General features: G+C 36.6%; 1 protein-coding gene across 1 annotated transcript in view; it reads left to right on the top strand.

Moving 5' to 3' along the window:
- Window positions 1-23,265, top strand: part of MYO16 (myosin XVI) — a gene marked incomplete at both ends in the record, with an annotated part of 338,331 nt that overhangs the window by 186,461 nt on the left and 128,605 nt on the right.

The following is a 23,265-nucleotide window of genomic DNA, read 5'->3' as shown; positions in this document are numbered from 1 at the left end:
TGTTAATATACACATTCATGCAGAAGCTGGACTATGGTGAGGGAGTGCATTTTGTGTTTGTGTTTTCAGACCGGTATTCCCAGATGTGCAAAACTTTCCGTCCTCCCATGGAACAATGATGTGCACTGCAACGTGCACTCTCTCTGCCCGTGCTGTTTCCCCACCCCTTAAAAAGCAGTGAAAGTCTTCTGCAACAGTTGCTGTAGATCAGTTCACGGAACTGTTTTACCTTCTTTTACAGGTTTTCAGCCCAGGTGCCCTCTTCACTGTCAATAAGAAAACTTCCGGTTAATTTCATATATAAAGTAGTAAAGTTAGTGAAGTGATTGAACTTCTTATTAAAATCTAACCTGATCAGAACCTCTTTGCTTGATCGTTGAGGAAATAATTCCCAACTCTGAGGGATAAGGTTGATCTTCAAAGGGGCTTAGAGATTATAGTGAGGGAAAGTAAATGGTATAGAAAAGATCTCAGTAGACATTTTTCAGATGCATTAAGTGCAAAGCCTTATGTCTGATTTTTTGTCTGTTTCCAGTCATCATCTTTTCTAACAAGAGCTAATACAATGTGTGCAAAATGTTGATTATTCTAGCATTGATCCCTACTCTTCCTTACCCTCATACAGAAGACCACAAGATGAGAATTTTCAAGACTGAGTGGCCACTTACTCCAAGTTTCCTCAATTCAACATACTTGGGAGGCAGCCTCTTTGTTTTCTAACTGCTATAGATATAAAATCAGGAAGACATTGCATGTTTCCATGCCCTCTATCTTTCTTTTCTTTCCTTTTATCGTTGGATGTCATTTTTCCTTCCAATTGTTTGATTATTTTCTCATTTAAAATGCAACAGAAAGAAATATCGATCTTGAAAATAACTTAAGAGTTTTCTATATCTGTGACATTTGTCTACAAATGTAGCTGTGGCAGTCTAATGATAAAGGGTAAATTCATAGAGAAAAATTGTTTTCTTCAGTCACACATAATTGGAAAAATAGACATTTTAGGGATGTTCCAGTCCTCTGATGTTCCATGCTCTTTCCCCGTATTCAAGCCTGACTAATCACTTTTTTCCTCATAGATATTCACTTATTCTATGTTTCTACCGAAAGTTTAAATATAGTTTGGATTGGAAGGGACCTTTAAAGGTCATCTAGTCCAACCCCTCTGCAGTGAGCAGGGACATCTTCAACTAGACCAGGTTGCTCAGAGCCCTGTCCAACCCGACCTGGAATGTTGCCAGGGATGGGGCATCTACCTCTCTGGGCAACCTGTGCCAGTGTTTCACCAGCCTCATCATGAAAAATTTCTTATACCTCGTCTGCATCTACCCTCTTTTAATTTACATATTTTACCCTTTGTCCTATTGCTACAGGCCCTGCTAAAAAGTCTGTCCCCAAACGTACCCCCATAAAGCCCAGCTGTGTCAATAAAAATTCACAGAGGTGGTTGCACAATACCATTTTTATTCCTTTGCTTCACAGATTACCTGTTGCTGATAACTGTGTCTGATGACTAGAGGGAAATCCAAACAAGTGTTAGACCTGTCTTACAAAATTGGTTGGATCTAAATACTGTGAGTGAAATAACTACATCTGGAAGGGTTACATCAGATTTTCCCATGGGTTGTAGTCCTGCTGGAGTAATAATTTTTATATGAAGTGCCAATTACATCACTTTACCAAACTGCCATTAGACTTTGTGTGCTGAAACTGAGCATAAGCTAGTTGTACCAAAGTTCTCAGTCTCACTCCAATAAAGTCTAGTGTTGAGGCTCTATGAAGTTCACTGCTGAGGATCAATTTTGTTTTAAAATCCTGCTGAGCTCCAGGCAGTCAGGAAAGTGGCATTCATTGCATTTAAATTTAGGAGGAATGTAAAGATCAGACTCAGAAGTTCCTCAGCTTTTCCATTGTGGGAGGTATGGGTACAGGAAGGGAGAAAAGCTGTGATAGGAGATGCTAGGCTTACCATCCCTGCAGCTATGAGGGTAAAGTCCTTCTAGTTCTACTGGGCCAAAACCCCTTCCAAATTTTTCTGTGCAAATAGTAGCAGCCTATAATTTCTACTTTTCCTTAAATACTATCTTTTCTCAGACACACACAGGGAAGTCTCACCCAGAGTGAGACTTTTGAACCTTGAAATCATTCTCGAAAACTAGAAACAGTTTTTCTAGGCCTCCTTTGAGTTGTGAGTTTTCGGTGCCTTCGCCAGGATGTAGGCACCTCTGTGCCACGGCCAGAAGGGAGCTGGGGCAGGTGCTGCCCCGTGCGGGCAGAGGAGCAGGGAGCCAAGGGTGGCAGTGGGGCAGGGCTCTCATCCTCCTGGCACATCCCTATGGCACCCAGCAGGTCCAGGGACGATCAGAGGGATCAGACATTACCCAGAGAGAGGGCAGCAGCATGGGGATGCGGACAGGATGAGACCAGGCTGGGGTATGAGCCCACAGGTGGGGGTCAGGGAGAGTCTGTGCCTGTGCACAGGCATGGCTGACCCCAGATCAGGCCAGTACCAAGGCCCAACACCCGAGCAAAAAAGCTGCTTCTGAGCCAATGGGCATCCCAAAAAGACTTCTTGCACAGCCCAGGCAGCTAAACCCTTGAGGGGTCAGAGGGCATTCAAGACCCCTGCAGAATCATAGAAGATCCTTCGTCAATTTTTAATGGCAGTTAATGAATATCTACTTTTTTCCCACATTATCAAAAACCAGCTAAATCTTCTATTTATTAAGGTCTGTATTTCTCCTTTGCATATGTATATTTTCTTCAATGTGTGCATTTTCTTTAGCATATGGCCTGTAAACTTGTACTTAATTAATACTTTCAATTCATGACAGATCTTGTGGCAACCATTAATCTAATGATTTGTAATTTGTCTGTCACCCCTAAGATTTTTTGCCATGGGTCTTTTGGCATTTAAGTTCTTAGTAAAGATGTAAGTGAAGAAGAGGAAAAACCTGAATCAATCTCCCACTTCCTTTTCCTTTCCCAATCTGTTTTTTATATTGCTTTAAATCATGCAGATTTCTCCTTTCTTTATGTCCATTTTCCTGTATTTAGCATTGACCATCCTACTAACAAATGAACTAAGACCTTAAAAAATTAGAAGTGTACTTGATATTTTACACAGGATAAGGAATTTTAAAGACTGGGTGACTATGTATAGGTGATTCTCAAAGGCAATGTCTGAAATTCATCATCTTGCTATTGCTCTACTCCAACATACTTCTTTTGTAATGAATGCTGAGTAGAAAGTTAATTTTCAAATTTTTATACTGGAATTATTCCAGAAGATTTTCCTTGCCAAAAGTAAATCTGGAGAACTCTGAGAAGAAGTTACTTGTCTTTGGACATCCAAGCTAAATTCAATTTCATATCTAATACAATTGAATTCTTTATTTTTAGGGGGTGAAGGTGTGTCTGCTTTTAAGCATTTTCCATAACAGCTGAGGGTTTTAGAGATAAAGCTTAGATTATTGTGTAATAAGGCTTTATAAGACATTTTCTGGAGTCATTAGAACTTCTAAAAATATTTCTTAGAGGTTCAAAGGCAACATGTATTTTATTTACTTTCTTATAACTCAGGTGTCTCAAAGTGATATACCTTGAATTTATGTCAACATGTACATATGTAGACACACTGAACGTATTTATACTCAACTTTTTTTTCCATTTCTCTGCCTCTTCCATGTTCTTTCTTCTCTTCCAAAGGTCTCTTAAATTGGAAACAAACATTCAAGTTCTGGTTGAACAAGTAAATCTGTATTTTTCTGATACTGTGCAAGTTTTCCTGTCCTAACTTGATTACATGCAGCACATTCCTTTTCTCCAATACATTAACACTTATAAAGACAATGCAGTGGTACATGTAGCGCAAGTTATGTGTGTTAGCATGCCTAGACAGCAAAGGACCACTGGGGTACAAAGACTTATCAAGCATGCTTGACAGACTTTCTAAATAATGGGGTAATGTGAAGATGCAGTTTCAAACACAGATTTCAAAAACTGAGGGAGTTAACTCAGTTAATTTTGATGGAATTCATTTCAGTACATTAAATGATAGGTGGAACTCAAAAAGTGAAAATAGTTTGGGCTGTTTCTTTTTAAACTATGTGGTAGCAAATAATATAAAAATTACACACGTCAATCAGTTTATACTTTCCTAATATGTTTTACTTCAGCTGCCTAGTGAAAAGCTTTAACTCTGAACATTTGTTTCTTAGTGACCTTCATCTAATTCTACTGTGAAAATCAGATTCGCAACCAGTAGTACTGTTTTAAGGACAAGATCTGTAGTTTCCAAATGAAATGAGGCAATTCCATCTACTTAGATTCCAGTGAGGTCTGACAGCTAAACTACACCAGCTCATTATTAGAAAGGTAATGGAAAGAGGAGAAGCAGATATATTTGCCTGAGATTCTGGAGCAGGTTTAAACTTGCTTCAGTGAGTTTTATATCGATGTAACCTGGAAAAATGTCAACATCAAACGAATTGTCTAAATTTTCTCTGTTGTCTTTTGTTTTTGTTTTGTTTGTTTACTTTTCTGCACATTGTTTATTCTTTTCCTATTTACCCTGTATTTACTGGTGTCTGAATTTTTTCACTGCTTTTTTTTGTGACGTTGAGCCTTCTGTATAACATATGCATATTCCAGCAAATTGTGCTTTCACGTTGTTCTCTTTAATGTGTTTTTCCCTGCCTTCTTATAACTTCAGCTTCCACTTCCCTTTTATTTCAAGTGGTAACAGTCTTTACCCCAGTACTCTTACCTTCAATCTTTTTGTCTTCCTAATTCATGCAGGTTTTCTGAGTAAATAAGGTTCATAAGATTATTCAACTTGTTTTATTCTTTTTCCTCCCCAAAAATGAACAGGAATTGAACCAAAAAGAACATTTTTTTTCCTTAGCTTTCTTTTTCTTGTCCTATTCTTTCTTTGAAATTCAGGCTCCATTAATCTCTTGGAGCATGATCTTGAAGCATCGGTGTTGTTCTTTACACTTCAAAGGAAGAAGAATTGAGAGGCAACACCAGTAAATGGCTGATGTGTGTGATTTGTTATGCTGGATAGTAATAATCATGACTAAGTTTTGTTGAGGATGTACAACAGAAAATACGTTATATGTTTTAAGATACATCTTCATGTTTTAAAGTGATATTGATTAACCAGAACTAATTTTATCTAATTCTAATATGACATTTTACAATAAATATTTTCAGATATATCTGAGATCAAAAAATACAACAAAATGTAACGAAGTTTGAGGTCTTTTTGCATCCAATATTGATTTTTTAAAGTGTTACTCTGTGGTCTAATTAATCTCATTTTTCTTATTCAGGTACTTCTGTTCAGCTAGGCCTTTAGGCTTAGTCTCTCATATTTTAGCCTTAGACTATCATATTTTATTGAAAATTAGATAGAACCCTAAGGAGCATATTAGTGTACAGAAGGTAAGATTTTTTTCATTGTTTTTTAACAGGGCAGGTATGATGACTGGACCATGTAGACTAAAATTTCTTCCCCGAGATCATCACTGTGCACCTTAATATTCAGGAAATAGCTAATAGTGTCAGAATTAAAGTTATATCTTATACCATATCTTTCTGAAAATTAACTACATTTTGTCTATCATCTTAAACCCCCTCTTCCTGTGAGATATTCGTGCATAGTTGTGTCCTACAAGACACATTACTAGGAGGTTAGCATTGCAATTACAGAAGATAAAATCAGGATCACAGCTTAGGTTTTCAAAACAAACCTGAAATATTCATTTGTGTCATCTGCTTTATTTTGCAAATTAAGTGGTTACTTTTCTATTTGCAGATACCTACACCTCATGTATATAGTATACCTCTATGTTATTAACTTTATTTCACAATATTTGAGTATCTGGCTGTTCAGTTGTTTTGTGTGGTTCATCTTGAATTCAGAGTTAGTTACATACACACCTGCACACTTGCATTCTAATTCCATGTCAAGATATCCAAAACAATGTTTTTCTACTTGAAAGCAGAGGTACCTTATCTTTGCATTTTGATGTTTAATTTATTTATTCTGGTTTCAACATTATCTGCTTTTGACATTACTGCTGTATTCCCAAAAGATCCTTTAAGAAAATATAGCTCCAATGATGTTTAATAATCTATTGATTTAGTTGAAATCCAATAATAATTTTTATTTAACAAAGTAAAGGTAGTAAACTAAGCCTGAGACTTAGCTCAGTGTCTTTGTCCCAAGTGGACTTGTTATTTTTCAAGATTTCAGAATAAATGCTATAGAAATTCTGCTTTGTTCAAGAGTGTAAATCTGAAACTCAGATTCCTCTGGGTATTTGCTTACATTTGATGTTAACAATCCCCTCTTCATTGTGTTATTCTTCATGTATATTGATTGAATAGTGGCAGAGGATGTACAGCACTCCATTGGCAGACTCTCAGAGGTAAAGAAATCATTCATTACAATTACCTCTCTTTTCAACAACTGTTTTTCTCTCCATCATAATTCTAACAAGCCAAAGATGTAGAACTAACTATGTGTAAATGAATAAGTAAGTAAATGAGATGTTTTTTGAGAAATAAACTGTATGTTTAGAGTGGTACAGTAGAGCCAAGGCACTCGTATTTCTGTTTTGTCCTGAAGGAACTCAGATATCTGGTAATCTTTGGTATTTTATATTCTCTCGGTGACAGTGAGCAGTTCAGAACAGAAAAAATAACATCAGACCATAGAAAACCACTTTGACTTTAGCCTTTTTATAGCTCTAGTCAGTTTACTTCTGCATATTTAGTTTTAATCCACAAACTTGCATTTACTTCATTTGACTTGGCATGATACCATTTGCTATTTCCTTGACTGAGAGAGGCTTTGTCTTTCTTGTCTCCTTTGGGGTAAGCATGATATGGAAACACAAGCAGAAAATAAAAGGAGAATAATCTGTCTGTGGCATGAAAGATAAAGAGTAGGGGGCAGGAAAAATGGAATCTCTTTAATCCAATAGAAACAAACAAACTTGGTAATTAAGAGCACCCGGATCTATAGAGTCTACTGAAGACAGAGCATACAGCTGTCTTAGTTTTAAAAGAAAACTAAACATACAATAAAACATTGTTTGGAATAAATTGAAATGGAGAAAGAAAATGCAAAAATAAATACAACATGAGCAGGTGACTTTACAGTTTGTTGTGAATTCTCTTGATGAGTATCTTACACCTTAAAGTTTCTGGGCCAAGTTCAACCTTTTGTTAGAAAAAAACAAATCTCCAGAGATCAGTGGAAGTTATATATATATTGAGGTTAAATTTGGTCTTCCATTGAAGAAATTAAGTGCTGACTGTTTAGGCAGCCCACCAGTATTTCACTTCACACTGAAGATGGATGTAGCTCCAAGGGATGAAATTGCCATAGAAACCCTAGCTTAAAAGTAAATGTGATTACTCACTTATAAAAATGGTGGAGGAGATCATTTGGCTTTTCATTTACGTACAAAATATGTCTCTGCACTTTACTAGGATGCTAATCGTCTCATATGTGCAGGGAGATTCAGTGGATTCGGCTCCTGAAACCACTTAGTTATTACATTGCATAAATCTGGAGCGATAATATAGTTCTACAATTTATATTTCAAAAGCCACTCTTAGAATCATCCTGATACAATTACTGTAGATGAATTTCCAGTCAGGAGTGCATCGTTTAAGAAATTGCTATTGTCATATGGAAGCCCCAGTCATTGAACCCAGCTTATATCAACTTAATGTTAGATCTAAGAGAGACAGTACCTCTCACTGTTGTTTGAACTTACCGTCTTCGCTCAGCTCCCTGAGCTAGCTTGAATCTTTCACTGTGCTGGAGTAACTTTACCATTACCCTAGCAAACTCCCTGGGGAAAGTTAGGTAGGGTCAACCCATAGAATCATAGGATCATAGAATTTTGGGTTGAAAGGGACCTTTTAAGGTCATCTAGTGTAACCCCCCTGCAATAAGCAGGGACATCTTCAACTAGATCAGGTGCCATAGTTTTCTTCCTGTAGTTCTTTCATTAATCATAACTCCAAATGATCTCTATGCTGAGGTTAAACCTGATTGTGTTGGGTTAGTGCTGTTCACAGTTTCCTTTGATTCCGGATGGATTTGCACACAGATTTTTTGTAGTTAAAATATTTACCTACTCAAACTGACTTTTGTCTAAAGCCTACAACCAACCAACCAAAGTCTTTTCAATATGTTAATTGAGTGCTAATGACGAGAAGACATTAGGATGTCAGTTTTATACAGCTCCTAAAAATGGCAGCTCCATCAGTCTTGGCTTCTAAAATTATATTATGCAATATAATGCTAGACAGAACGGTGCAGGAATATCTTGTACTGAATCACCCATTACCCAGATGATCTTTGGAACGTCTTAATTCTACATAAAATTCTTGTTTATCTCCAGTCAGTTTATGACACGTCTCTTGCAATCACAGCACAAAGTGTTGTTGCTACAACTTCATACAGTACAAGATAAATCATGTGAAACTTGATGTACTCAGTGGCTGATATCAAAAGTAAACAAAAATATTTTCAAGTATAGTTTCAATAGTTTTAAGACACCTTTGATTGGCAGCCAACAGATGTAAAATAATAAGGTGGTTTTTGGAATGCTTAATCATTTTCCCACCTGTATTAGCCTATATAACCAGGGGAAGATGTATTTTTATCAGATCTGTGCAAACAGCACTCTGTACCAGACAAGGAGACACACTGGGGAGAGCTGCGTGGGAGTAGTTCAGAGTGTTTCAAGGAAGAAACATGTATGAGGCTCTATGCTTTCTGACACACCATTTTGGTCTGTGACCTGTGTGTACTAATAAGGCCTCTGCTTACCTGATTTGAAGTTTAAACATTTCTTGAATAGTAGTAATACAAGTTAGAAAAATTGTTAAAACAAATCCAGTTTTCACAAAGAACTACACAAATCAAGAAAGTCCTCTGAAATAAAAAAACTCTGAAACAAAAAAATTTTCTGCTGACTAAAATTATGGAAGAGGACACTGAAACAATGTAGAAATACCATTTGACAAACAAACTGCATTAGTAAACATAATTACAGAGAAGTGTACTTATGGCTTATGACAAATGCTGGCACCTTCTAATTTCTGCTTTAACTTTTATGAAATTTTAACATAACCGAATCGTTAAATGGGTAGAAGTCAGTTTACCAAGCTGGTGTTACAGCTTAGTAATAAACTTAGACAGTAATTGCAGTGTTTATTTTGACGCTGGTACATTGACGCCAGTTTCGTGATCTGTTTTGTTCACCCAAGATGAGGATTACAAAGACTAAGAACAGTGCTAATCATTTGTAAAAAAACCCAATATGTGGCCTTTCACAGGAAAAACGAATAATGAAAATGATACTATTAAATAGGAAAATCATTTATTTAGTGGAATCATTTCTTGGAAAACAATTGGAAAGTGCCCTATGTCATTAAAATTTTCCAGTAATGAATAAAACACAGAGGAAGTCTATATAACCCTTCATTGTTATGTTTTTCTATTGAAATTATTGTTCACTTGGGCTTTATTTTCTATGACTTTCTTGTCCCAAATCCAGATGGGTTAAAACTGCTACTGCTAGAGATCATACATTTTTATCCTAACATTTCTGAGTGTTTCTCTGTGTTTGCTTCTGTATAAGTCACGTCCTTGATTTCATGTGCGGATAGAGAAATCAGATTCACTGTTAGAGATGCATCTGTACTTTCTTGTACCTGCAGTCCTTTCCCCATTTCTATCATGTTCTCAGTGATTGCTTTCCCACTGTATTTTCGTTTCCATTATGTATATTTGCCATATTTCCAGACCTAATCCCCTGTTTAAACAGGTGTCCTCAAGCAGGTAGCAATTAAGAGCAATGGAACAGCATCTAATAATATATGTACTATGATGAACTTGACTTCAGTGAGTATGTTATGGAGTTATGTTGGTCCTTAAGTCAAATCTGGAACAAATGGGAACATCTTATCAAATTCTGTGGTTCTGTAGTTTATTCTGGATCCTGTTTTCTAAACATGCAATTATAATCCTTTCTAATCTCTTCCCATTCCATCTTCCCATATATTTTAGGGGAAAAAAAGGGCTACTCTGAGGCATAATTTATTCTGCTATCATCTTTCCTCTGTGTTTATTTATTTTATTTTATTTTATTTTATTTTATTTTATTTTATTTTATTTTATTTTATTTTATTTTATTTTATTTTATTTTATTTAGAAATCAATGTATTTGGATACAAACCTATCTTGCCTACAGAACTAAATTGCTCAAACTGCAAATCCCTATGTGTAAATGCAGTGTGGATTTTAGCAATAAGACTCAACAGGGAGTCTCTTTGTCCTATCTGGATGCACAAGCTGTTAAAGTACTGAAGTAAATCTGCAAATTCTCTTGATTTAGGAAGGCCAGTTCCATTTATACAGCGTAAAGTCAGTGTAACTTCAGTGCGTTAAGTAACGTGCTTAGACGCAGACTTTCAACTGAGTTCTCAACGTGCAACCTGTGAAGTTTAGTTCAGGTTTGCTGAGCATACAGCTTATGGGTCTTGAGTACTTTCTGCCTTATGAGAGGCAATGGAAGACCCCATGGGAAGTCTAATATCAGAAGTATCTAATTTGTGAGCTTTCATCCAGCATGATTTTACTGGGACGGCTGAGAAGGCGTGAGAAACTCATACACGCATCCATCTTATTCCTGTTTCTGGTGATCCTGGAACACCCTCGGGACAGAAAGGGGTCCCAGGGCTGGGAGAAGCAAGGCAGGTCTTGCTGAGCATGGGAGAGCAGCCATGAATTCTCTGTAACTGAACCCTGTGTTCAGCATCGTGTAACTTGTTGGCTGCACGAAAAGCAGGACCCTTGGTTTATGTTAAGGGGATGGCCACTACTGGCTGGTTGATTGCTAAATAGGTAACGTACATAAATACATAGACATTTACTCCATTTAAAGTAGAAAGAAGAATATTCTTGCTTTGTAGAACAATTGGGTAAAGTTAGGTACTGCACCAACTCATACTGTGTGAGACTTTCTTGGCCTGTGATAGGTAAATAATTGTTATTGATTAATTAATTATATTAATCCTCCTTAAAAATGTCTCATTCTTGTGTAAATAATGTATATTTGCCAGTATTTCAAAAGCCACTGGAGTCACTAGTGTCTTGGGGGTTCTTAACTTTTTTTTTGGCCAGGTTAAAGGGCTTTAAAGGGATCTTACTGTTCAGAATTATTTTTTTAGTATACATACCTGAATACACATGGCCATGCCTGCATACACAGGAAGAAGAGGGCTTCTTGTAAGTCAGCTGATCTGAAACTGATCCATGAACTACAATCAGTATTTATATGAAATAATTTTGAAGTATACTATCAACATTTTAACTGGATACTGGTGAAAGTTTTAAGCAGGTACCCAGAGCGCTTTTTAAATTTCAGATTTGACACTGTGGCTCTTAACCCAGTAAGTTTTATTTCATGAATCAGCATTTAAAAAGTAACAAATGCTGGTGGAGAAACGCCTTGAGGCTCATAAGGTTAATGACATCTACCTGGCAACTAGTGCCAAAGTAATTCTGAACACAGGAATACAAAATTACTCTTGGTTGTAGGAGCAAAGTTCAAACACAATTTCTGAAGCATTTCAGGACATGGATTGGACCAGTTTGCACTTGCTTGCAGACTGACTTATTTTCTTTACATATTCAGCAATGCTCAATATTTGCTACTTTTTTATCATCATCATCATCATTGTTATGCTCCGTGTTTAATGTGTAATCAACTTCAAAATTATGCTTGTAAAGTGATAGCTCACAGAATTATGATCTCCTGAGTGATTCTGTCCTATAAAATACTGAATTATATGAGTCAGAGAAACAGCACTACAAGGTATATTGCATTTATTATGTCTTTTGATATCACCAGAAGTGTGAAAAATTCTATTTTGAGTCATTCCTGTTGTACATTCAGCTTTTTCTTTAACGGAATTATCCTAGATTTATATTTTTATGTAATTTTAGGAACAGAAGTCTTGAGTCTCTGATTTAAACCTATTCCACAGGAATGTCAATATAATTAAAAAAAAAAAAAGTACCTGAGTTTAGCCTAAAGACATTTGGCATTTTGAGAATAAAGACCAAACTACATTGCTTTGCTTTCCATTTCAGTATATCCACTATCTGTAAAAACTTATGTACTTCATAGTACAGGTACACTTATGGAATTATTTGATATTTTGTCTTATGAAAATGTCAAGGCAAAACTGTTTACTGAGCAACACAGAGGTTAATATAAGCTTTCTGTGCTGAAACCAGTTTACAAAATATGTATCTTAACATGTGATTTTCTTAGCTTAGAAAAATAAAAATAAGAGCTGTGTTCTGTCTATCACCAAATCTATCTGCAATGTTTAATTTATTAATATTAAGCTGATACTTTAACTCTCAGCATTAACAAAGTTGTTCCTGTTTTTGAAATGCTGGTTTTGGTGCTTTATTGCACTAGTCATGAGCAAAAATCTGTGCACTTAAATGGTTAGTAGTAATTCCAGCTCAATGTTACTGCGTAACATGGTTCAAAGGATGTAGAATTTCTTCAGATGGGAATAGGTTTAAAAGCTGGAGACAAAGGAAAAAAAGTCAGTAAAACATGCCCCTTTTCCCTCAGAGAAAAAAGCCAGAAGCTATTCATTATCATGTTCTGTAAATGTCGTTTACTTCATTGATGTCAACTGTTTTGCTTTGTCTTTATCTCATTCCTGTTTACATATCAAACAGTGCTAAGTGCAAGGCAGCTTTTCCTCACTAAGCAGAATACATTGTCCTCACATTCACGAGAGATCTAAAGAAATAAAAATGTTTGTTGTAATTTCTTATTCTGTGACTTTGCAATTATAGTAGAGATTAGTGGAATTTATTTTTGAAAGGTCAAGTCTTGGTTTTATACACTCAATACCCTTCATCCCGTCAGTTTTTAAAACATTTTTAAAAACACGTCTAAAGCTATGAAGTCATTCATTCTCAGTCTGGCAAAATAGTCCTTAAGTTCGATATTTAGTTACAACTAAATTAAGCCTTGGGATTTAACAAGTAGTCACAGGAATAGTTAAACTTATAGAAAAATGTGGTGTATTTCAGAGAAAGACTTCACAAATACTTAATGTGAGGACAGTAAATTGACCGAGTTGTAAGAAAACTGGTTTATAAATGGTTATATTTTGGCTGGAACTAACAAAATAAATGTGATGATAGATACCATAATTTCTGCCTTAGCTTAAAGTAATAATTAACTGATCTGATAATGTTGAAATTTCAGTAGTGACCATTGTGCTTAATCAGGGTTACTACCCTGAGCTGGATGGGAAGGAGGGTTGGGGACTGCAAAGGCAAAAGCCATACGCTTTTCACGTGATTGTGCAAGTACATGGTTCATTGGGCAGCACTAATGAGGGGAAGGAAGGGATTTAGCTTGTTAATCCATGCTTCTTAATACAATGTCACATTAAATGACACCCACAACATCCATATTGATTGTGTTAGAGCTGGAACCTGATTCTGAAATACGGCTTCATCCTCCTGTGACGTTGGCTCCCCTGAGAATTTTCTAGCAACAAAGCATCAATTAATGAGGATTTTGTAATAAGAAAAGTCTAATTAAAACTGGCTTTATCTTAGACTTCATATAAAGACAGGTAGAGGCAAAAAATAAGTCTGTGTGGCTCCTTATGGAGTGTAGCAGAGACACCTCAGATGGTGCCATGCAAAAAGTACCATAGCTGTGTTGGAACAGTGGTCCATTTAAGGTAATTAGCCTCACTTATTGTGCTTTCTGTACTACACCTAGGTCATATCAGTATAGTTCAGGAATCTTTGTGTAATACTGCATTGCGTTGTGTAGAAGTAAATGTATGATAAGGTGATATGCCTAGAAATTATGTAGGCAATGCTTAGGGCAGCTTGAAGTCTAGGTCTCCAGTACTACTTATCTCCTGCTGTCTCACTTAAACATCTCATCTGCCTTTCTTTCCTTCATAGTGAATTGAAGTTCAACATAGGGTGTCAATCTATCACTTCCAGTTGTGCTTCATATTAACATTTATTACGACACTAAGATTCAACTGAAATCAGTGGGATGAAGCACGGGTTTGAAGTTGCACATAAAGGTTTTGCTGAATTGGGACAATATACAGTGATGGAATAAATCATTATTCTACTTCACAGTACATGTAAACCTGGCAAGCAAAAAAAATCTTTATTTCTTTCTTGTTGTTCCAATGGCCTGAAAGCTCTAAATATAATGTCATGACGTGCATGGTCTGTAATTGTTTTTAGAACAACATTTTACAGAAGCTAGCACTAAGATATTTGTGTGCATTTTTTAATGACACATTTTAATTAAGGTCAAGCTGTAACAAAAGCCTTCATAACACCAGAAGTGTATGAATGCTTCCGATAGGCATATCTGAATCCATTCAGTCTAAGCAGTGTGCTCTCCTCTAGGATATAAATTAAAATTAATTAATTAAAAAATTAAAAAATAAACACATTATTTTCTACCAGTTGCCTATAAAGCTGAGTCATCAACCAGCCCTTGCAAAGCAAGTGACAAGTCAGTTCTGTTTCTTGCCTGTCACCACAACTACAAGGAATTTTGATACCCCTGTGTGAGGGGAGAGGTATGCAGAAAATGACATCTAGGGTGAAGGTGATGTTTTGAAACAGCCTGATTTCATTTGTCTGTTTTGAATTTCTTTAACTGGACAGCACATAATGGTTTTGGAGAATTACTGCATCAGAGGTTTCTACATGATTACAGCATGATATTAAAAAAATAAAGTGTGGATTTTTTGTTCTTTAAGCGAGAAGAAAAAAGTTCTGGTTTGTTTAAATAAATATGAAGTATCAGGATCTCAGTTTCAATAGCTATTTTGAATTAGTCAATGAATATGAAGACTTTTATTTGTACACCATTTTTATAAAAGAAATAATGAATGTATAGACAAAATCCAGAATTTCTGATTTATAACATGCTCTGCAGTGGCTTGTATTGCATAATTAAGTATTGAAAGAGTGCCCTGTATTAAGTTATTTATTTATGTTAAATATTTATTCTTCATTGCTTCCATGTGAATTTTTTACCCACTAATCTTGAACTCTTTTTACCAGAATAAATGTACTAGATAGTGTGGTCAATCGTGCTAGAACAGGAGTTGATACTATTCTGTTTCTTTAGGGGTTGGCTGAGCGAAATCCTGCTAGAGGCAGAGAAATGATACGTGGGCAAGTGGATCAGAAAAAGAAAGCACACGATAAAAGTTTTAATTCCTCACAGGAACCAGTTACCCTGGTATCTCAGAAAAGAACAGATTACGACATTCAGCTCTTCTCATGCATTTTTTTCTTTTTCTTTTTTCCTTTCACCAACTAAAGGAATATAAACAGAGAAAAATAATATTTTCCTTTGCCTTTGGTTTGAAAGGGACTTCCAGAGATCTAGTCCAACTCTTTGTATCATGACAGGATCTACTGTGCAAACAGACAGGTTCTTTGAAAACAGCTACACAAAAGAAAGAGAAAACAACTGATTCGTAAGCTAATGCCAGGATTTTTTTATCTGCATTAGTTCGCATTCATGTTCCCATTCCTTACCAGGAAGATGATTCTATCGTTCCTGTATCTTTAAACTGGAGCCTTTCTTTCCCTGGGCTGAGCAAGCCTTGCTCCCTCAACAAGCCTCCCACATCATGTCTGGAGCCCCAACCATTGAAGTGGCCCTCCTCTGATCTCACTCCACTTTAGCAATGTCGTTTGTGTATCGTGTGTGTGCATGTGCAAAGCTGGCTGCAGTATGGAGATGTGGTCTAACAGTGAGTGCTGGGCAGGGGGAAACAACCCCCAGTCTCCCGGCAATGCTCCTGGTGATGCAGCCCTGGATGCTGCTGGCCATTTCTGCTGCCCAGGTTCATTGCCAGCTCCTGCCCAACTCACTTCCCTCAGGGCTCGCAGGGCCTTTTCCCGAGAGCGGCTCCCCAGCTCACCTGCCTGTATCATCGCAAAGGTTTATTCTTTCCCAACTGCAAGACTTTGTACTTGTCATTGCTGAATTTCATGAAGTTCCCGTTGGCCCGTTCCTTCAGCCTGTAAAGGGCAGCCCTACCCTCCAGCATATTGGCTGTTCCCCCCAATTTGATGTCTTCTGCAAACGTGATAGGAATGCAGTATCAAAATCCAGAATGAGAGAGTGTTGGAAATTATCTTCCTATCTTAGTTCTAGTACGGTACCTTCATGTTTTGCATCTCCCTGAAATAGGCTCATTTCTCTGAGATCTGTTTCATGCTCTACCATGTTATTCTTCTGTGTCCCTTAGGTCAGCTGTGTAAAGTAGTGGTTATTTCCATGTCCATGATTTTGGGCTCAAAGGACTATAGGATTTTCCACTTTGCAATATCTTTCTCAGTCTTCTATAGACTACATTTAATGAACTCTTTTGCTCTAAGTCATTTTTTCTAACACATTTTTCTGTTGCTTTTCTCTGGATTTTCTCTAACTGATCCTGATTTCCCTGAAATGGGATGTCGTCAATCACACAGAATACTCCAGTTGAAGCTTTACCATGCTAAGTATTTCATGCATCCTATATTGGCATATGTGTAAGAGTGTTACACATGATGATTAATTTTTTGCAATATCAAGGCGTACTTGACTTTCATTTAGTCTATGACAAATGCTCTTCTGATAATCCGCTGCCTAATCAGTTTTACCTGTACTGAATTTGTACATTCAGCTATCCCTTTGTCTTATTTTGTAATTGTTTTTAGTTGAATTGTATCTTTATAGTACTCCTTCATGTTTGGCTTCATTCCTTGACAAAATGAATTTTCATCTAGTTTCTGACACTCTCTCTGAATAATCAGCTGGCATAAATAACCTTATTCAGACCCTTCCTTCTCTGTTTTTCTTGCGTTAAAGATATGTCCTCTGTTTCTAGTCTGAGAAAAGCCCAGAAGTCTTAGAATACTCTTGAGACCTCAGATGGGTAAACGGTTCTGAGTATAAGCAATTAGAAATGAAGTTTTTGCCTATAACCAGAGCTTTTTTACTGAAGAGGTTAACTGTGATGGGTGAAATCCTTATTGCCTCAAGCAACATTTATTGCACTGAGTTATCATCTATAATAAAGTTCAAGACTAGCAGCAAATTTTGTATTATGTTTCCCTTATATGAAGCCTGTTATAGCCCAGAAAGCTTTATGACAAAACACAGATGTGTCAACACTCATTTTCTATCAGGAAAGGAGTCAAACAGCAAGTAGCTAGATGCTAACTTAAAAAAAAAAAAAAATCCCTTTTCTTTCATCATAGGGCTTTATCCTAAACTTGTATAGTGACTTAGAACCACTTAATGATATAACCCTGCAAAGAATTCTCTCAATTATTCATGACAATGTATTTACTTCAGGAAAGCACTCTGAAAAGAAATGTTCATCTGGGAAAACCATGCTTCCTCTTGTCCTCTAATTGGACCCCAACTTTTAACTGTCCTTACAAAAGGGAATCTCTGATGAAGTGGATGCAACCTACTAATCTCTTTCAGACAGTTTCACTATCAGATATGAGTTGAACCACTGTAATGAACCAGATATTTCTGTATGAGAAACAGCAATAATGTATAGGTACGTGGTGTAAAGTGTCTGTTCTTATAGAATACTTGAACATTTCAAGTGTCAGATTTTACAAATGTGAAGTGGTTTGGTGTTGGGATAGTGTTTTGGTAATGCCTTATTTACTCTGTTAGTGAAATATCGAAGTTTATAGCAACCCTTAAGTAGGGTTGCTACTATAAGGTCCTTGTGACAAGCCTTGGAATCTCTGTGGTCAGCGTTGTGTACCAAGGTCTTGTTTTTGCACTTAACTCCAAACAATACAGCTTGAAGTACTTTATGATTGTAGTTGTCTAAAGAGTTGATTAGTGCAAAATATCATTTATTTGTCAACCTCTACTTGCTAGAGATTAGAAAAGTTCCCTATGTGACATAGATTAACAGTTCAGATCTCCCTTGAAACGTTGATAACCATAGTCTGTAGACTTTGATGACTATAGCCAGGAAGTTTACAGATACATTGAATTCTGATCAAAGAGTGAGCCAGATGTCAAGATTGTGGAGTAAGTCCAGGGCCAAAAGGTGATTGCTTTCTGGCTTTGCTTTGACTGTGCTTCAAAACATCAAGAAAAACTTATTTCTGAAAGCCTGTGCTATTCTTGAGCTTCCCACTGAAAGAAGATGAAGCTTCCTGAGTAGACTGTACTAAGCTTTTCTACCTCAGCATGAGCTAACTGGGAAGTTGCAGCACTTTGGACATGAAACACACAGGTTCAATATCCCCTCATGCTCTAGATGCTTTGAACTAACTTTGAAATGGACTGCCTGACATGCCGAGTGGGGAAGGTCCATATCTTTTCTGTGGGTCATGCTGACTATGAGACACTAACTAGAAAAGGGGTACCTTCCTCCCAAATAAACCCCTAATTATCAAATTTGGAACTTTTTTATTTTTATCTCTTAAGAGATTTTATAAAAACATAAGAGTTCTAATAAGAAAGACAGAATAAAGAGACACTTTCAACTTCTGTAATAATTTAGTGAGTCCTACTTTTTATTTCCTTTGCTTTTCTTGTAAGGAAATTAAATGACATGTCTTGTTTATGTTGAATAAGGCAGATTACTTCATTTGATACTAAATGTTTTTGGGTTGCAGTTCAAAAGAAAATGAATGAACTTAAATTCAATCCAAATCAAATATTGTTTTGCTGAGTTTTTTGGCAGAGCAGCAAACTAATCGTCAAAACTTTTCTTTTTAGCCTCAGCTCCTTGTTATTTGTTCAATCATCTAAGCAGACAATATTACTTTAAAGAAAGTTTTAAATCAGTCGGGTTATGCAAGAAATTTTGAAAGATGCATATGTCACAAAAACTTGGTCTCAGTAAACTGACTTTTGTTCCTACAAATGTCCTGTTAATATTTGAGATGTATGTATGAAATGCAGATATAAGTTTTGTAATATAAAAAATATAAAACTTACATATGAAGATATAAGTTTTGTAAAACAAATAATGATTATATGTAAATATCATAATGAGAATGACAAGGTAAACAGGTAGGGTAATTATTGACTTATATGGCAGTCAATACATAAAGAATTTAATGTCACATCAAGTATATTTTCATATTCTTGGACACACCAGTCACACTCCTACCTGAAAATTTGATCTATGATGTCATCGAATGATGTCTTAAAAATTGTATACTATGATAAGCAGTATACTGAAAAATTACCACTATTGATTATTTTCTTCTAAATAGTATTTTTTTTTCCTTTGAGAGACTAGAATAGATGAGAATGCTACAATACTGCAAATTAGAGCTATTAGAAAAAAATGAGAAAGAAAAAACTACGTAGATAGTCTCTCTTAGATTTCTCAAGAAATTGTCTGTCTAATGCAGTATTGTGTTTTACTCAGTGACTATACTACAGTTATTGATTAGTTTATCTTCTTAAAAAAAAAAATTTTGTGGATCAGTAAGTTTTTTCTTTTTTTAAATAAAGAGTCACTGATCACATGTCCTTAAAACTTTTTTGTATGTTGATAAGCTGTCTGTTGAGAGTACTAGGCCAATGCAAACATTGACATGGCAGCATTTAAACAAATGGATAGACAGTCAGTAGAAAGGAGGTCATTATCAGAACTGCATACACTGCTTGGTTTGTCACTTTTACTAGAGATATATAATTTGTCTGAGCAGCTACCTTCAACTAAACAGCTCAACCTCAGCCAAAATCTGAGAATCTTTTTCTGAAGCTACAGTAAGCTACTGTGAATGTGCATTTGCAGAGTGAATTTGCACACAGAGATATACAAGTACAGATAACAAAACTATCCTAAGTAAGTCCACAACTGGTGTGCAGCCTGCATACATCAGATGTTATGGAGCACCACCTCTGGCTTGTACAGTAGTAGCACCTCTTTTCCTAAAGTTTTCAGCAACAAAGAATTCAGGAGTTGCCAGGTCTGGTTTGCATTTGAACATGGACTACCTTGTTGGAAACTTACAGGAACATTACACACACTCTAGTAACAGCATAGGTTTTCATAAATATGATGGCTATAACACTCTGGTTTGCAATAAGAAAGATCTAACTAAAAATAATAACTAAAAGCTCCATGGTAGGTTCACAATGGAAATTTTAAGCAGCTTAATGCCTCTTCATCACAAGCAATGCATCAATTCAGGCCACTTGAATGTCAAAAGACAAAAATGCACTATAAATATGAAGAAAGCTATATATATTGAAAAAAAAGTTTATATTTTGTGGAATAATGATGGATCTGCAGTGAAAGAAGGTTTCATTATTATTAGGAATTTTACACTGTGGCATATCTCTTTCCCCTTTCCTTATTTTTGTAGGGGAGGCGACAGTTTAAAATTGGTTCTGGACTCTGGTTCTTAAGCATAAATAGGTGATAGTAGTAATATTAATACAAACGGTGTCTCAAACTGTTTTCATCCTCAGGGTCTTTAAGGCGGAAAGAAGGACATGCCAGAGAACTGTTTTACATGCAAAAAAAATCATTTATATTTCTTTCTAAATGTCACTATTGTTTCTGAGGTAGAATGAACTTAACAACAAATAGAAAAATGTGATGCTTTGTACAGCTAGTATATATATATTATACCCTCACTCTGTTATACTGTGTATTTCCTGCATTTTGTGGTAGTTGTATGATATCCATCAACAGTTCCAAGTAGTCTACACAATTAATTCATCCTTAATATACATATATTTTGTATTATAAACATAATAGTTGAATGTGCATATCTTCAAAGCAATTTTCATATTTCATTAGTCCTTAAATAGTTTGGAAAATGAGTGGGCCTCATGACATGTTATAAAAGAATTTAATTGCTTTTACACTGGGGAAACATTCTAAATCCAAGTGCACCTTAGAAAATGCCCAACTGCAGCCCTCTCCAAGGGCAGCAGCACATCTGTTGATTAAATCTTTAGGAGATTTATACTGGGAAAGTCAGACTCTTTTCCAACAGGCATGTCCCAGCAGATGCTGCAGTTTATGGATGGGTTGTTGGAGCCACAGGCATCTGCTTTGGCGGGTACCCAGTTTGCCCCCTGCTGTGTCAGCAAGAAGTGCTTGCGCTGAAGGCAAGAACTGCCGCGTGTTGGTTCATATCACAGCTCAGCTCTTTCTTCCAAGGGAATGAGCCTTCTGGGTCACTTTGCTATGCCACTGTCTGTGTTGGTAGTGCTCACACACCTTCTTGCTATGACGATACCCACTAGCACTTTAGCGATGCTAAAAAGGGCTAATTAAATGGGGTTGCTTAAATACGAGGAGTATACGATACTCTCTTCACAGGACAGGAAAGCGTATTCCTTGCTCAGTACACAGAGAGAGACAGAGTTATTCAGGGAGAACACCAGTGAGGAGGCTTTTTTGCAGAAATTGCCGTAGGCTTCCAACTCCTCCAGCCATTCAACAATAGGATATTTTGACAGCAGTGTAGACGCTGCTGTAAATCTCCTAATTATGGATCAAAAACGCCACTGACATGTGATGCACAACACTGAACTGGTGTAAGCTCACGCAGCAGCTCAGAACAGTGGAAAATTTTCTGCCGGATTAACCTTTATACCAGTAGGTTCTGTGCCAGATTCAGTATCAGACGTATGCTAGCCTGCTTTTGAAACATACAGGTGATGTAAAAAACTCCCCCCCCCCCCAAAAACTATAAATCTGGCATATACTTGTGTCATCTACTCCAGCGAATTTCACAGCTGTGCTATCATTTGTATCTACCTGATGTGGATAGCAACCTCAAGGAAAAGGTGCAAGAGCTCTGGTAGTGATGCTCACAGACCCACATTTTCAAACGTTGTATTAATTCGCAGGGTTTAGCCACTGTGATCTACGGCTTGTTTGTGCTTGAAGTATCTGCTGAGCGAGTTCTCCCGTGGGTGCAAAAACTGCTTATGCACCCAGGCACATGGGTTTTTCCCCATCGTTCTTCCTCTGCCCGCCTGCTGGGGTAACTTACGCCATTATCACTCCAACTGAAATCCACATTGGTAAATCTGGTATCAATCCATTAAAAAATGCGCTCTGCATTTTGTTGTGTATACCTCATAAACCTCATTATCGGTTAGAAAAGTGCAAATACTAAATCATTTTTCCATGTGTTTCTAAAAGCTACACACATTCACATAATAGGCCATCTTTCAAGAGCTACCTACCACCCTTACTAGAGCATTGCCAGACTTTCTGTGGTAATAGGAAATTTATTTTGAAACTGTGTCTCCTCTACAGTGCAATTAGAATAGGATTGTGAACAAGAATTTTCAGAAGTTAAAACTAGTATTGTTTCCCATCTTTATGTGACAGATCGTGGACCGAACATTATTAGAGAGCAGAATAATGACGGGGATTTTTTGTTGCTGTAATTGTGGCAAAGGCATGAGGGTTGGAGTGTGCGTAAATTGTCCACCTTTGTTGGTGCTGTGATGATGTTCTTTTGATTTAGATGTGGGGAATTCTTTTGTTGATGTAAGTGACGTAGATTGTGTGATTAACGTGTATTTTAATGGTAATTTAATGATAACGATAAAAGAAAACAACTTTTTACATTCCTAGCATGATGTAATTAAAAATCAGATCCCATAAGATGTTCAGACACCTTCTTCTTAGTAATTTCAGCTGTATGAAGAGACCTGAACACTTTTTAAAATCTGGCCCATAGACATATATCAAGAGGGTCAAAACCCATCGTTGTAAAGGTTAGATTGCTGTTCTTTTCAGCAGTCTGTCGTACTGTAGTTTCTGATGATTCTGGTTTGTGTTATCGCTCTTTATGTTGGTGCTGTTTGGTTTTTTTTCCCCTGAGCTAGCTGCTGCACTAGGTGTCTGTCTTTCTCTCTTCTAATCATTATTTTTGGGAAGATTTGTAAAATTGTCTTTTGCTTCACAGTGTGCAAAGCAGTACAGCTTAAGAGCTGTACACTTACTACTCTATGTTTGTAGCTACTACTGATGCCGAGTATACTACTACAAGAGATGCTGAGTATACCTGTCACCTATTCAGCTGCTAAGGGAGCAAATGATCATCATAGGATCAGGCAGATAAGAGCTGATCTATTCTCCAGCCAGCAGGAGGGGAATTTAAAGCAGTCA

The sequence above is a fragment of the Phaethon aethereus genome (genome assembly GCF_964289735.1).
Source record: "Phaethon aethereus genome assembly, chromosome: 1".
Classification (NCBI taxonomy): Eukaryota; Metazoa; Chordata; class Aves; order Phaethontiformes; family Phaethontidae; genus Phaethon; species Phaethon aethereus.
This window is presented reverse-complemented; position numbering and strand designations above follow the sequence as displayed.